Raw genomic sequence first — 14,768 nt, 5'->3', positions numbered from 1 at the left:
CATCTTTTAATAACATTTTAAGACACAGGAGGTGTCTTTTAGTACACATTTAAGGCATGGGCAACTGTCATTTTATATAATTATAGGGCATGGGTGGGCATGGGCCGATGTCTGGGGGTATGAGGGAATGGGCCGATGTCTGGGGGTATGAGGGCATGGGCCGATGTCTGGGGGCATGGGCACATATCTCTGGGTACTAATATAAAGAGTGTGTGGCTGCCTCTGGTTATTAGGATAGTGCATATGTATATTAGAATGTAGCTGGTACGTGTTTATACAAGATATGCTATATATATATATTTATATCCTGTTGAAGAATTGAATCAATGGTGTAACTAGAAACCATTGGGCCCTGGAGCAAAATTGTTACATCTGGTCCAACCTCACTGTTACCCAACCTCTCTGAGTATCTCTGATCACCTGATGTGTTTTTTGTCGGGTGACCAGTATACCGTGGGCGCCTGGTATTTCGCCCATAACTACACTGACGTCCATAAACTGCTGGGCGGACATGTGGTTTATTTGCACTCTGATTATGCTGCTCTCTGCCTACAACATAACTACCATACATGTATGTAAATGTCAGCTTCATGAATAAACTATGTGCTGTGGGATGGTCGCGTTGTGTTACAGGATCAAAATAACCTGCTGTTTGGCTGAATATTTGCAGGTGAGTTTAATATATGTTCCCTCTATATTAGGATAGAGTTTGCATTTGTCTGTGTATTAGGAAGGTGTGTGGGAATGATGTATATATGGATAGCAATTAGCAATTGGGTATGTTTTCCTCTGTATAAGAATAGGGTGAGAAACCTTATATCAGGTTATGTTTAATGTATATTTGTTGTGGTTCAGTGTGTATCCCTGTGAATTAGTATATAGTACATAATGTATAAGAATGAGGGGATTTGATTGCAGGGTATACAGCTGGTATGGAATATTAATGTGTGTGTTAAAGGGACGGTGTACTGTAATTTTTTTTATTCTCTTTTTATGTACATTCTTTACAAATATATATCCTTTAAATTTGTTTTGTCATTTGAAATAGTATGGTTTCAATGACCAAACACAGCTTTTTCATATGCAAAAATAAACATAAAGTAGCAAGTCATAAGGAGGTAGATGTTCCTGTATATTAGGATTAGGAGTTAGTTATTCAAAAATCTTCATCTTTGCAGGTTGAGGATATGGTAGTAAAATGGTCTCTAAAATATCCTGATATTAATAACCAGGTCATAATTAATAGCTTTAAGATTATTGACAAAACTTGGGTCCCAACAGCATGGAGAGAATCCCAAATTAAGGTTAGTCTTAGGTCATACCTTACCCCAGACACCCTATCTTGATGGTATAATACTGATGTTTCCTGCTCCAGATGTAGTAATCTGCATGCAGATATTTTTCACTGTTTTTGGGGATGTTGGGCATCCTCCAGTTTTATGTAACAAATCCTCCAGTTTTAGAGGAAAATCTCATTTTGGATGAATGCAGTACTACATCTCGATTTTCATATTAAACCAATTGAAGTATTTTTTCTTGTAAAATTTCAGGGTGTCGATAAAAACTTTAAGTTGATAAATACCATAATATTATTAGGCCGCAATCTTATTCTTAAAAACTGGAAAGTTCTTCAGCCCCGAAGTTTGCGCATTTTAAAAATGCAATGATTGGGCAATGTATATTAGAACAATACATTTCTCCATACCTGTTGGATGACCAAATAAACCTATATTTTAAGAAATGGGAAATATTTATACTATCATTACAAGAATCAAAACAAAAAGCGTTGATTAAGCCTTTACTTAAATCACCTTTTGTCCAATTGAATATATATGCAGGCCATTTCCCGAGACATTGGCTGGAGGGGTACATGGTCGACAACTGAGAGAATAGGATACTGGGGGGAGGGGAGCGGGGAGAGAGGAAGGGGAGTGAGGAGTCGGAATAAAATTATTATTTTTTTTTTTGTTATGTTTTGTTTTGGTATGTGTTGCATGATTGATATGTAATAAACATAAAAAGTCTAGCACTCTGTACAATACCTTTATGACAATGAAGATTGAATTGTTTATGAATAAATATGTTAATTGTTACGGTGCCCTGCGTGGCGCAGAAGGTAACTGGTTTCTATAAATGTATATCGTGCTGAAGATAAATAAAGATTTATAAAAGGATGCAACGCATATTTCCCTAAATACTAGAACCTGATGGACCATGTAGAGTACCAGGAAGTTGTATTTCCCTGTGTATTAGGACGAGAGTGCTTGTATTAGGGCTGACATGTTAATATACCTGTTTATTAGGATAGGCAATGTATATTTGTGTACATTTTAGGCTAAAGGGCAGCAACTATAAAGTAATCTTTTGGGCTTTGTTGATTAGTACTGCAGTGCCTGTGTATAATGATGAATTGGGATAGACAGTGGTGTGTGTGCATTATGATGAGGTGCGTACCCTTATAAATTGTGTGTTAGGAGGGGTGTGGTCTTTGTCTCTGTATTGGGGCTCAGAGATATGGGGATGTGAGTATGCTGTATATTTTCAGTGTGGCTATGTAGCCATTAGCCTTCATTTAGGACTCCCTGTGTATTAGAAGAGATTGGGTCATGTTAATAGTGGTTTGTTGGGTACTGTCCCATGGTGAGGGGATATCAGTATTATAGCTGAGCATTCCGCGGGATGAGTACATTTCTGTGTATTAGGCTAGAGAGTGCCTATCTCTGTATTAGGATGGGTAAATGTCCCTGTGTATTAGTAGAACATAGGCAGGCATCCTATGTATAAGATCATGTGTTCCTGTGTATTAACAGACGGTGGGCAGCCATCACAATCTGTGTATTGGCTCATGTCTGTGTCCCTGTGTATTAGCAGAGGGTGGGCAGGCATCCCTATCTATGTATTAGCTCCCTATGTATTAGGGCCAGTGCCGTTAGAGCACAATGAGGAGCTCACCCCCTGTATAACAGCAGCCTGTGTATTAGGATCAGGGCCATTAGAGCAGGATGAAGGGCTCACTCCCTGTATAACAGCAGCAGCAGCCTGTGTATTAGGACCAGGGCCGTTAGAGCAGGATGAAGGGCTCACTCCCTGTATAACAGCAGCAGCAGCCTGTGTATTAGGACCAGGGTCAGTGCCGTTAGAGCAGAATGAAGGGCTCACTCCCTGTATAACAGCAGCAGCAGCCTGTGTATTAGGACCAGTGCCGTTAGAGCAGAATGAAGGGCTCACTCCCTGTATAACAGCAGCAGTAGCCTGTGTATTAGGGTCAGTGCCGTTAGAGCAGGATGAAGGGCTCACCCCCTGTATAACAGCAGCAGCAGCCTGTGTATTAGGATCAGGGCCATTAGAGCAGGATGAAGGGCTCACTCCCTGTATAACCGCAGCAGCAGCCTGTGTATTAGGACCAGTGCTGTTAGAGCAGAATGAATGGCTCACTCCCTGTATAACAGCAGCAGCAGCCTGTGTATTAGGATCAGTGCCGTTAGAGCAGAATGAAGGGCTCACCCCCTGTATAACAGCAGCAGCAGCCTGTGTATTAGGGTCAGTGCCGTTAGAGCAGAATGAAGGGCTCACCCCCTGTATAACAGCAGCAGCAGCCTGTGTATTAGGATCAGGGCCGTTAGAGCAGAATGAAGGGCTCACTCCCTGTATAACAGCAGCAGCAGCCTGTGTATTAGGATCAGGGCCATTAGAGCAGAATGAAGGGCTCACTCCCTGTATAACAGCAGCAGCAGCCTGTGTATTAGGACCAGGGCCGTTAGAGCAGGATGAAGGGCTCACTCCCTGTATAACAGCAGCAGCAGCCTGTGTATTAGGACCAGGGTCAGTGCCGTTAGAGCAGAATGAAGGGCTCACTCCCTGTATAACAGCAGCAGCAGCCTGTGTATTAGGGTCAGTGCCGTTAGAGAAGGATGAAGGGCTCACTCCCTGTATAACAGCAGCAGCCTGTGTATTAGGACCAGTGCCGTTAGAGCAGGATGAAGGGCTCACTCCCTGTATAACAGCAGCAGCAGCCTGTGTATTAGGATCAGTGCCGTTAGAGCAGAATGAAGGGCTCACTCCCTGTATAACAGCAGCAGCAGCCTGTGTATTAGGATCAGAGCCGTTAGAGCAGGATGAAGGGCTCACTCCCTGTATAACAGCAGCAGCAGCCTGTGTATTAGGACCAGTGCCGTTAGAGCAGGATGAAGGGCTCACTCCCTGTATAACAGCAGCAGCAGCCTGTGTATAAGGATCAGGACCATTAGAGCAGAATGAAGGGCTCACTCCCTGTATAACAGCAGCCTGTGTATTAGGATCAGGGCCATTAGAGCAGAATGAAGGGCTCACTCCCTGTATAACAGCAGCAGCCTGTGTATTAGGACCAGTGCCGTTAGAGCAGGATGAAGGGCTCACTCCCTGTATAACAGCAGCAGCAGCCTGTGTATAAGGATCAGGACCATTAGAGCAGAATGAAGGGCTCACTCCCTGTATAACAGCAGCCTGTGTATTAGGATCAGGGCCATTAGAGCAGAATGAAGGGCTCACTCCCTGTATAACAGCAGCAGCAGCAGCCTGTGTATTAGGATCAGAGCCGTTAGAGCAGGATGAAGGGCTCACTCCCTGTATAACAGCAGCAGCAGCCTGTGTATTAGGACCAGTGCCGTTAGAGCAGGATGAAGGGCTCACTCCCTGTATAACAGCAGCAGCAGCCTGTGTATAAGGATCAGGACCATTAGAGCAGAATGAAGGGCTCACTCCCTGTATAACAGCAGCCTGTGTATTAGGATCAGGGCCATTAGAGCAGAATGAAGGGCTCACTCCCTGTATAACAGCAGCAGCAGCAGCAGCCTGTGTATTAGGACCAGGGCCGTTAGAGCAGAATGAAGGGCTCACTCCCTGTATAACAGCAGCCTGTGTATTGGGGTCAGTGCCATTAGAGCAGGATGAAGGGCTCACTCCCTGTATAACAGCAGCAGCAGCCTGTGTATTAGGATCAGGGTCAGTGCCGTTAGAGCAGAATGAAGGGCTCACAACCTGTATAACAGCAGCAGCCTGTGTATTAGGATCAGTGCCGTTAGAGCAGGATGAAGGGCTCGCTCCCTGTATAACAGCAGCAGCCTGTGTATTAGGATCAGTGCCATTAGAGCAGGATGAAGGGCTCACTCCCTGTATAACAGCAGCAGCAGCCTGTGTATTAGGATCAGGGTCAGTGCCATTAGAGCAGAATGAAGGGCTCACTCCCTGTATAACAGCAGCAGCAGCCTGTGTATTAGGATCAGGGCCATTAGAGCAGAATGAAGGGCTCACTCCCTGTATAACAGCAGCAGCAGCCTGTGTATTAGGATCAGTGCCGTTAGAGCAGGATGAAGGGCTCTCTCCCTGTATAACAGCAGCAGCAGCCTGTGTATTAGGGCCAGTGCCGTTAGAGCAGGATGAAGGGCTCACTCCCTGTATAACAGCAGCAGCAGCCTGTGTATTAGGATCAGTGCCGTTAGAGCAGGATGAAGGGCTCGCTCCCTGTATAACAGCAGCAGCCTGTGTATTAGGATCAGGGTCAGTGCCGTTAGAGCAGGATGAAGGGCTCACTCCCTGTATAACAGCAGCAGCAGCCTGTGTATTAGGATCAGTGCCGTTAGAGCAGGATGAAGGGCTCGCTCCCTGTATAACAGCAGCAGCCTGTGTATTAGGATCAGGGTCAGTGCCGTTAGAGCAGGATGAAGGGCTCACTCCCTGTATAACAGCAGCAGCAGCCTGTGTATTAGGGTCAGTGCCGTTAGAGCAGAATGAAGGGCTCACCCCCTGTATAACAGCAGCAGCAGCCTGTGTATTAGGGTCAGTGCCGTTAGAGCAGGATGAAGGGCTCACTCCCTGTATAACAGCAGCAGCAGCCTGTGTATTAGGGTCAGTGCCGTTAGAGCAGGATGAAGGGCTCACTCCCTGTATAACAGCAGCAGCAGCAGCCTGTGTATTAGGGTCAGTGCCGTTAGAGCAGGATGAAGGGCTCACCCCCTGTATAACAGCAGCAGCAGCCTGTGTATTAGGATCAGGGTCAGTGCCGTTAGAGCAGGATGAAGGGCTCACTCCCTGTATAACAGCAGCAGCAGCCTGTGTATTAGGGTCAGTGCCGTTAGAGCAGGATGAAGGGCTCGCTCCCTGTATAACAGCAGCAGCAGCCTGTGTATTAGGACCAGGGACATTAGAGCAGGATGAAGGGCTCACCCCCTGTATAACAGCAGCAGCAGCCTGTGTATTAGGATCAGGGCCATTAGAGCAGAATGAGGGGTTCACTCCCTGTATAACAGCAGCAGCAGCCTGTGTATTAGGATCAGTGCCGTTAGAGCAGGATGAAGGGCTCACTCCCTGTATAACAGCAGCAGCAGCCTGTGTATTAGGATCAGGGTCAGTGCCGTTAGAGCAGGATGAAGGGCTCACTCCCTGTATAACAGCAGCAGCCTGTGTATTAGTATCAGGGTCAGTGCCGTTAGAGCAGGATGAAGGGCTCACTCCCTGTATAACAGCAGCCTGTGTATTAGGATCAGTGCCGTTAGAGCAGAATGAAGGGCTCACTCCCTGTATAACAGCAGCAGCAGCCTGTGTATTAGGATCAGTGCCGTTAGAGCAGAATGAAGGGCTCACTCCCTGTATAACAGCAGCAGCAGCCTGTGTATTAGGGTCAGTGCCGTTAGAGCAGAATGAAGGGCTCACTCCCTGTATAACAGCAGCAGCAGCCTGTGTATTAGGATCAGTGCCGTTAGAGTAGAATGAAGGGCTCACCCCCTGTATAACAGCAGCAGCAGCCTGTGTATTAGGGTCAGTGCCGTTAGAGCAGAATGAAGGGCTCACTCCCCGTATAACAGCAGCAGCAGCCTGTGTATTAGGGCCAGTGACATTAGAGCAGGATGAAGGGCTCACTCCCTGTATAACAGCAGCCTGTGTATTAGGATCAGGGCCATTAGAGCAGAATGAAGGGCTCACCCCCTGTATAACAGCAGCAGCAGCCTGTGTATTAGGACCAGTGCCGTTAGAGCAGGAGGAAGGGCTCACTCCCTGTATAACAGCAGCAGCCTGTGTATTAGGGTCAGTGCCGTTAGAGCAGAATGAAGGGCTCACTCCCTGTATAACAGCAGCAGCAGCCTGTGTATTAAGGTCAGTGCCGTTAGAGCAGAATGAAGGGCTCACTCCCTGTATAACAGCAGCAGCAGCCTGTGTATTAGGATCAGGGTCAGTGCCGTTAGAGCAGGATGAAGGGCTCACTCCCTGTATAACAGCAGCAGCAGCAGCCTGTGTATTAGTATCAGGGTCAGTGCCGTTAGAGCAGGATGAAGGGCTCACTCCCTGTATAACAGCAGCCTGTGTATTAGGACCAGTGACATTAGAGCAGGATGAAGGGCTCACTCCCTGTATAACAGCAGCAGCAGCCTGTGTATTAGGGTCAGTGCCGTTAGAGCAGAATGAAGGGCTCACTCCCTGTATAACAGCAGCAGCCTGTGTATTAGGATCAGTGCCGTTAGAGCAGAATGAAGGGCTCACTCCCTGTATAACAGCAGCAGCAGCCTGTGTATTAGGGTCAGTGCCGTTAGAGCAGAATGAAGGGCTCACTCCCTGTATAACAGCAGCAGCAGCCTGTGTATTAGGATCAGTGCCGTTAGAGCAGAATGAAGGGCTCACTCCCTGTATAACAGCAGCAGCAGCCTGTGTATTAAGGTCAGTGCCGTTAGAGCAGAATAAAGGGCTCACTCCCTGTATAACAGCAGCAGCAGCAGCCTGTGTATTAGGGTTAGAGCAGAATGAAGGGCTCACTCCCCGTATAACAGCAGCAGCCTGTGTATTAGGGCCAGTGACATTAGAGCAGGATGAAGGGCTCACTCCCTGTATAACAGCAGCCTGTGTATTAGGATCAGGGCCATTAGAGCAGAATGAAGGGCTCACCCCCTGTATAACAGCAGCAGCAGCCTGTGTATTAGGACCAGTGCCGTTAGAGCAGGAGGAAGGGCTCACTCCCTGTATAACAGCAGCAGCCTGTGTATTAGGGTCAGTGCCGTTAGAGCAGAATGAAGGGCTCACTCCCTGTATAACAGCAGCAGCAGCCTGTGTATTAGGGTCAGTGCCGTTAGAGCAGAATGAAGGGCTCACTCCCTGTATAACAGCAGCAGCAGCCTGTGTATTAGGGTCAGTGCCGTTAGAGCAGAATGAAGGGCTCACTCCCTGTATAACAGCAGCAGCAGCAGCCTGTGTATTAGGGTCAGTGCCGTTAGAGCAGAATGAAGGGCTCACTCCCTGTATAACAGCAGCAGCAGCCTGTGTATTAGGACCAGTGCCGTTAGAGCAGGATGAAGGGCTCACTCCCTGTATAACAGCAGCAGCAGCCTGTGTATTAGGATCAGTGCCGTTAGAGCAGGATGAAGGGCTCACTCCCTGTATAACAGCAGCAGCAGCCTGTGTATTAGGATCAGTGCCGTTAGAGCAGGATGAAGGGCTCACTCCCTGTATAACAGCAGCAGCAGCCTGTGTATTAGGATCAGTGCCGTTAGAGCAGGATGAAGGGCTCACTCCCTGTATAACAGCAGCAGCAGCCTGTGTATTAGGATCAGAGCCAGTGCAGTTAGAGCAGAATGAAGGGCTCACTCCCTGTATAACAGCAGCAGCAGCCTGTGTATTAGGACCAGTGCCGTTAGAGCAGGATAAGGGCTCACTCCCTGTATAACAGCAGCAGCCTGTGTATTAGGACAAGGGACATTGGAGCAGGATGAGGAGCTCACTCCCTGTATAACAGCAGCAGCAGCCTGTGTATTAGGATCAGTGCCGTTAGAGCAGAATGAAGGGCTCACCCCCTGTATAACAGCAGCAGCAGCCTGTGTATTAGGATCAGTGCCGTTAGAGCAGAATGAAAGGCTCACTCCCTGTATAACAGCAGCAGCAGCCTGTGTATTAGGATCAGTGCCGTTAGAGCAGGATGAAGGGCTCACTCCCTGTATAACAGCAGCAGCAGCCTGTGTATTAGGATCAGTGCCGTTAGAGCAGAATGAAGGGCTCACTCCCTGTATAACAGCAGCAGCAGCAGCCTGTGTATTAGGATCAGGGCCATTAGAGCAGGATGAAGGGCTCACTCCCTGTATAACAGCAGCAGCAGCCTGTGTATTAGGATCAGTGCCGTTACAGCAGGATGAAGGGCTCACTCCCTGTATAACAGCAGCAGCAGCCTGTGTATTAGGATCAGTGCCGTTAGAGCAGGATGAAGGGCTCACTCCCTGTATAACAGCAGCAGCAGCCTGTGTATTAGGGTCAGTGCCGTTAGAGCAGAATGAAGGGCTCACTCCCTGTATAACAGCAGCAGCAGCCTGTGTATTAGGATCAGGGCCATTAGAGCAGGATGAAGGGCTCACTCCCTGTATAACAGCAGCAGCCTGTGTATTAGGGTCAGTGCCGTTAGAGCAGAATGAAGGGCTCACTCCCTGTATCGCAGCAGCAGCCTGTGTATTAGGATCAGAGCCAGTGCAGTTAGAGCAGAATGAAGGGCTCACCCCCTGTATAACAGCAGCAGCAGCCTGTGTATTAGGACCAGGGACATTAGAGCAGGATGAGGAGCTCACTCCCTGTATAACAGCAGCAGCAGCCTGTGTATTAGGGTCAGTGCCGTTAGAGCAGAATGAAGGGCTCACTCCCTGTATAACAGCAGCAGCAGCAGCCTGTGTATTAGGATCAGGGCCATTAGAGCAGGATGAAGGGCTCACTCCCTGTATAACAGCAGCAGCAGCCTGTGTATTAGGATCAGGGTCAGTGCCGTTAGAGCAGAATGAAGGGCTCACTCCCTGTATAACAGCAGCAGCAGCCTGTGTATTAGGATCAGTGCCGTTAGAGCAGAATGAAGGGCTCACCCCCTGTATAACAGCAGCAGCAGCCTGTGTATTAGGATCAGTGCCGTTAGAGCAGGATGAAGGGCTCACTCCCTGTATAACAGCAGCAGCAGCCTGTGTATTAGGATCAGTGCCGTTAGAGCAGGATGAAGGGCTCACTCCCTGTATAACAGCAGCAGCCTGTGTATTAGGACCAGTGCCGTTAGAGCAGAATGAAGGGCTCACTCCCTGTATAACAGCAGCCTGTGTATTAGGACCAGTGACATTAGAGCAGGATGAAGGGCTCACTCCCTGTATAACAGCAGCAGCAGCCTGTGTATTAGGGTCAGTGCCGTTAGAGCAGAATGAAGGGCTCACTCCCTGTATAACAGCAGCAGCAGCCTGTGTATTAGGGTCAGTGCCGTTAGAGCAGAATGAAGGGCTCACTCCCTGTATAACAGCAGCAGCAGCCTGTGTATTAGGGTCAGTGCCGTTAGAGCAGAATGAAGGGCTCACTCCCTGTATAACAGCAGCAGCAGCAGCCTGTGTATTAGGGTCAGTGCCGTTAGAGCAGAATGAAGGGCTCACTCCCTGTATAACAGCAGCAGCAGCCTGTGTATTAGGGCCAGTGACATTAGAGCAGGATGAAGGGCTCACTCCCTGTATAACAGCAGCCTGTGTATTAGGATCAGGGCCATTAGAGCAGAATGAAGGGCTCACCCCCTGTATAACAGCAGCAGCAGCCTGTGTATTAGGACCAGTGCCGTTAGAGCAGGAGGAAGGGCTCACTCCCTGTATAACGGCAGCAGCCTGTGTATTAGGGTCAGTGCCGTTAGAGCAGAATGAAGGGCTCACTCCCTGTATAACAGCAGCAGCAGCCTGTGTATTAGGGCCAGTGACATTAGAGCAGGATGAAGGGCTCACTCCCTGTATAACAACAGCAGCAGCCTGTGTATTAGGACCAGTGCCGTTAGAGCAGAATGAAGGGCTCACTCCCTGTATAACAGCAGCAGCAGCCTGTGTATTAGGACCAGTGCCGTTAGAGCAGGATGAAGGGCTCACTCCCTGTATAACAGCAGCAGCAGCCTGTGTATTAGGATCAGTGCCGTTAGAGCAGGATGAAGGGCTCACTCCCTGTATAACAGCAGCAGCAGCCTGTGTATTAGGATCAGTGCCGTTAGAGCAGGATGAAGGGCTCACCCCCTGTATAACAGCAGCAGCAGCCTGTGTATTAGGATCAGAGCCAGTGCAGTTAGAGCAGAATGAAGGGCTCACCCCCTGTATAACAGCAGCAGCAGCATGTGTATTAGGACCAGTGCCGTTAGAGCAGGATAAGGGCTCACTCCCTGTATAACAGCAGCAGCAGCCTGTGTATTAGGATCAGAGCCAGTGCAGTTAGAGCAGAATGAAGGGCTCACCCCCTGTATAACAGCAGCAGCAGCCTGTGTATTAGGACCAGTGCCGTTAGAGGAGGATAAGGGCTCACTCCCTGTATAACAGCAGCAGCAGCCTGTGTATTAGGACCAGGGACATTAGAGCAGGATGAGGATCTCACTCCCTGTATAACAGCAGCAGCAGCCTGTGTATTAGGATCAGTGCCGTTAGAGCAGAATGAAGGGCTCACCCCCTGTATAACAGCAGCAGCAGCCTGTGTATTAGGATCAGTGCCGTTAGAGCAGAATGAAGGGCTCACTCCCTGTATAACAGCAGCAGCAGCCTGTGTATTAGGACCAATGCCGTTAGAGCAGGATGAAGGGTTCACCCCCTGTATAACAGCAGCAGCAGCCTGTGTATTAGGGTCAGTGCCGTTAGAGCAGGATGAAGGGCTCACTCCCTGTATAACAGCAGCAGCAGCCTGTGTATTAGGGTCAGTGCCGTTAGAGCAGAATGAAGGGCTCACTCCCTGTATAAGCAGCAGCAGCCTGTGTATTAGGATCAGAGCCAGTGCAGTTAGAGCAGAATGAAGGGCTCACCCCTGTATAACAGCAGCAGCAGCCTGTGTATTAGGACCAGGGACATTAGAGCAGGATGAAGGGCTCACTCCCTGTATAACAGCAGCAGCAGCCTGTGTATTACGATCAGTGCCGTTAGAGCAGAATGAAGGGCTCACTCCCTGTATACAGCAGCAGCAGCCTGTGTATTAGGATCAGAGCCAGTGCAGTTAGAGCAGAATGAAGGGCTCACCCCCTGTATAACAGCAGCAGCAGCCTGTGTATTAGGACCAGGGACATTAGAGCAGGATGAGGGCTCACTCCCTGTATAACAGCAGCAGCAGCCTGTGTATTACGATCAGTGCCGTTAGAGCAGAATGAAGGGCTCACTCCCTGTATAACAGCAGCAGCAGCCTGTGTATTAGGGCCAGTGACAGTTAGAGCAGGATGAAGGGCTCACTACCTGTTTAACAGCAGCCTGTGTATTAGGATCAGGGCCATTAGAGCAGAATGAAGGGCTCACCCCCTGTATAACAGCAGCAGCCTGTGTATTAGGACCAGTGCCGTTAGAGCAGGAGGAAGGGCTCACTCCTGTATAACAGCAGCAGCAGCCTGTGTATTAGGGTCAGTGCCGTTAGAGCAGAATGAAGGGCTCACTCCCTGTATAACAGCAGCAGCAGCCTGTGTATTAGGGCAGTGACATTAGAGCAGAATGAAGGGCTCACACCCTGTATAACAGCAGCAGCAGCCTGTGTATTAGGAACAGTGCCGTTAGAGCAGAATGAAGGGCTCACTCCCTGTATAACAGCAGCAGCAGCCTGTGTATTAGGATCAGTGCCGTTAGAGCAGGATGAAGGGCTCACTCCCTGTATAACAGCAGCAGCAACCTGTGTATTAGGATCAGAGCCGTTAGAGCAGAGGAAGGGCTCACTCCCTGTATAACAGCAGCAGCAGCCTGTGTATTAGGATCAGTGCCGTTAGAGCAGGAGGAAGGGCTCACTCCCTGTATAACAGCAGCAGCAGCCTGTGTATTAGGATCAGTGCCCGATTAGAGCAGATGAAGGGCTCACTCCCTGTATAAAGCAGCAGCAGCCTGTGTATTAGGATCAGAGCCAGTGCAGTTAGAGCAGAATGAAGGGCTCACCCCTGTATAACAGCAGCAGCAGCAGCCTGTGTATTAGGATCAGAGCAGTGCAGTTAGAGCAGGAATGAAGGGCTCACTCCCTGTATAACAGCAGCAGCAGCCTGTGTATTAGGACCAGTGCCGTTAGAGCAGGATGAAGGGCTCACTCCCTGTATAAACAGCAGCAGCAGCCTGTGTATAAGGATTCAGACCATTAGAGCAGAATGAAGGGCTCACTCCCTGTATAACAGCAGCCTGTGTATTAGGATCAGTGCCATTAGAGCAGAATGAAGGGGCTCACTCCCTGTATAACAGCAGCACAGCAGCCTGTGTATTAGGGACCAGTGCCGTTAGAGCAGAATGAAGGGCTTCACTCCCTGTATAACAGCACAGCAGCCTGTGTATTGGGGTCAGTGCCATTAGAGCAGGGATGAAGGGCTCACGTCCCTGTATAACAGCAGCAGCAGCCTGTGTATTAGGATCAGGTCAGTGCCGTTAGAGCAGAATGAAGGGCTTCACATCCTGTATAACAGCAGCAGCCTGTGTATTAGGATCAGTGCCGTTAAGCAGGATGAAGGGCTCACGCTCCCTGTATAACAGCACAGCAGCCTGTGTATTTAGGATCAGTTGCCATTAGAGCAGGATGAAGGGCTCACTCCCTGTATAACAGCAGCAGCAGCCTGTGTATTAGGATCAGGGCAGTGCATTAGAGCAGAATGAAGGGCTCACTCCCCTGTATAACAGCAGCAGCAGCCTGTGTATTAGGATCAGTGCCGTTAGAGCAGAATGAAGGGCTCACTCCCTGTATACAGCAGCAGCAGCCTGTGTATTAGGATCAGTGCCGTTAGAGCAGAATGAAGGGCTCACTCCCTGTATAACAGCAGCAGCAGCCTGTGTATTAGGGACAGTGCCGTTTAGAGCAGATGAAGGGCTCACTCCCTGTAAAACAGCAGGCAGCAGCCTGTGTATTAGGATCAGTGCCGTGGGTTAGAGCAGGATGAAGGCTCACTCCCTGTATAACAGCAGCAGCAGCCTGTGTATTAGGTCAGTGCCGTTAGAGGCAGGATGAAGGGCTCACTCCCTGTATAAACAGCAGCAGCAGCCTGTGTATTAGGGATCCAGTGCAGTTAGAGCAGGATGAAGGGCTCACTCCCTGTATAACAGCAGCAGCAGCCTGTGTATTAGGATCAGGCAGTGCCGTTAGAGCAGGAATGAAGGGCTCACTCCCTGTATAACAGCAGCAGCAGCCTGTGTATTAGGGTCAGTGCCGTTAGAGCAGAATGAAGGGCTCACCCCCTGTATAACAGCAGCAGCAGCCTGTGTATTAGGGTCAGTGCCGTTAGAGCAGGATGAAGGGCTCACTCCCTGTATAACAGCAGCAGCAGCAGCCTGTGTATTAGGGTCAGTGCCATTAGAGCAGGATGAAGGGCTCACTCCCTGTATAACAGCAGCAGCAGCAGCCTGTGTATTAGGGTCAGTGCCGTTAGAGCAGGATGAAGGGCTCACTCCCCTGTATAACAGCAGCAGCAGCCTGTGTATTAGGATCAGGGTCAGTGCCGTTAGAGCAGGATGAAGGGCTCACTCCCTGTATAACAGCAGCAGCAGCCTGTGTATTAGGGTCAGTGCCGTTAGAGCAGATGAAGGGCTCGCTCCCTGTATAACAGCAGCAGCAGCCTGTGTATTAGGACCAGGGACATTAGAGCAGGATGAAGGGCTCACCCCCTGTATAACAGCAGCAGCAGCCTGTGTATTAGGATCAGGGCCATTAGAGCAGAATGAGGGGTTCACTCCCTGTATAACAGCAGCAGCAGCCTGTGTATTAGGATCAGTGCCGTTAGAGCAGGATGAAGGGCTCACTCCCTGTATAACAGCAGCAGCAGCCTGTGTATTAGGATCAGG

The 14,768-nt window shown here is 49.3% G+C and overlaps 1 protein-coding gene across 2 annotated transcripts in view; it reads left to right on the top strand.

The window, feature by feature from the left end:
• Positions 1-401: 401 nt before the first annotated feature.
• DDAH2 (dimethylarginine dimethylaminohydrolase 2) overlaps positions 402-14,768 on the top strand; it is a 47,197-nt gene continuing 32,830 nt past the window's right edge. For both annotated transcript variants that reach the window (XM_053722080.1, XM_053722078.1), the window contains exon 1: positions 402-670. The gene's annotated coding sequence lies outside the window, so the exon portion shown is untranslated. The remainder of the gene's footprint in view (positions 671-14,768) is intronic.

Source organism: Bombina bombina, chromosome 7, assembly GCF_027579735.1.
Source record: "Bombina bombina isolate aBomBom1 chromosome 7, aBomBom1.pri, whole genome shotgun sequence".
Classification (NCBI taxonomy): domain Eukaryota; kingdom Metazoa; phylum Chordata; class Amphibia; order Anura; family Bombinatoridae; genus Bombina; species Bombina bombina.
Note: the sequence above shows the minus strand (reverse complement) of the source record. Positions and strands in the feature narration are given on the sequence as shown.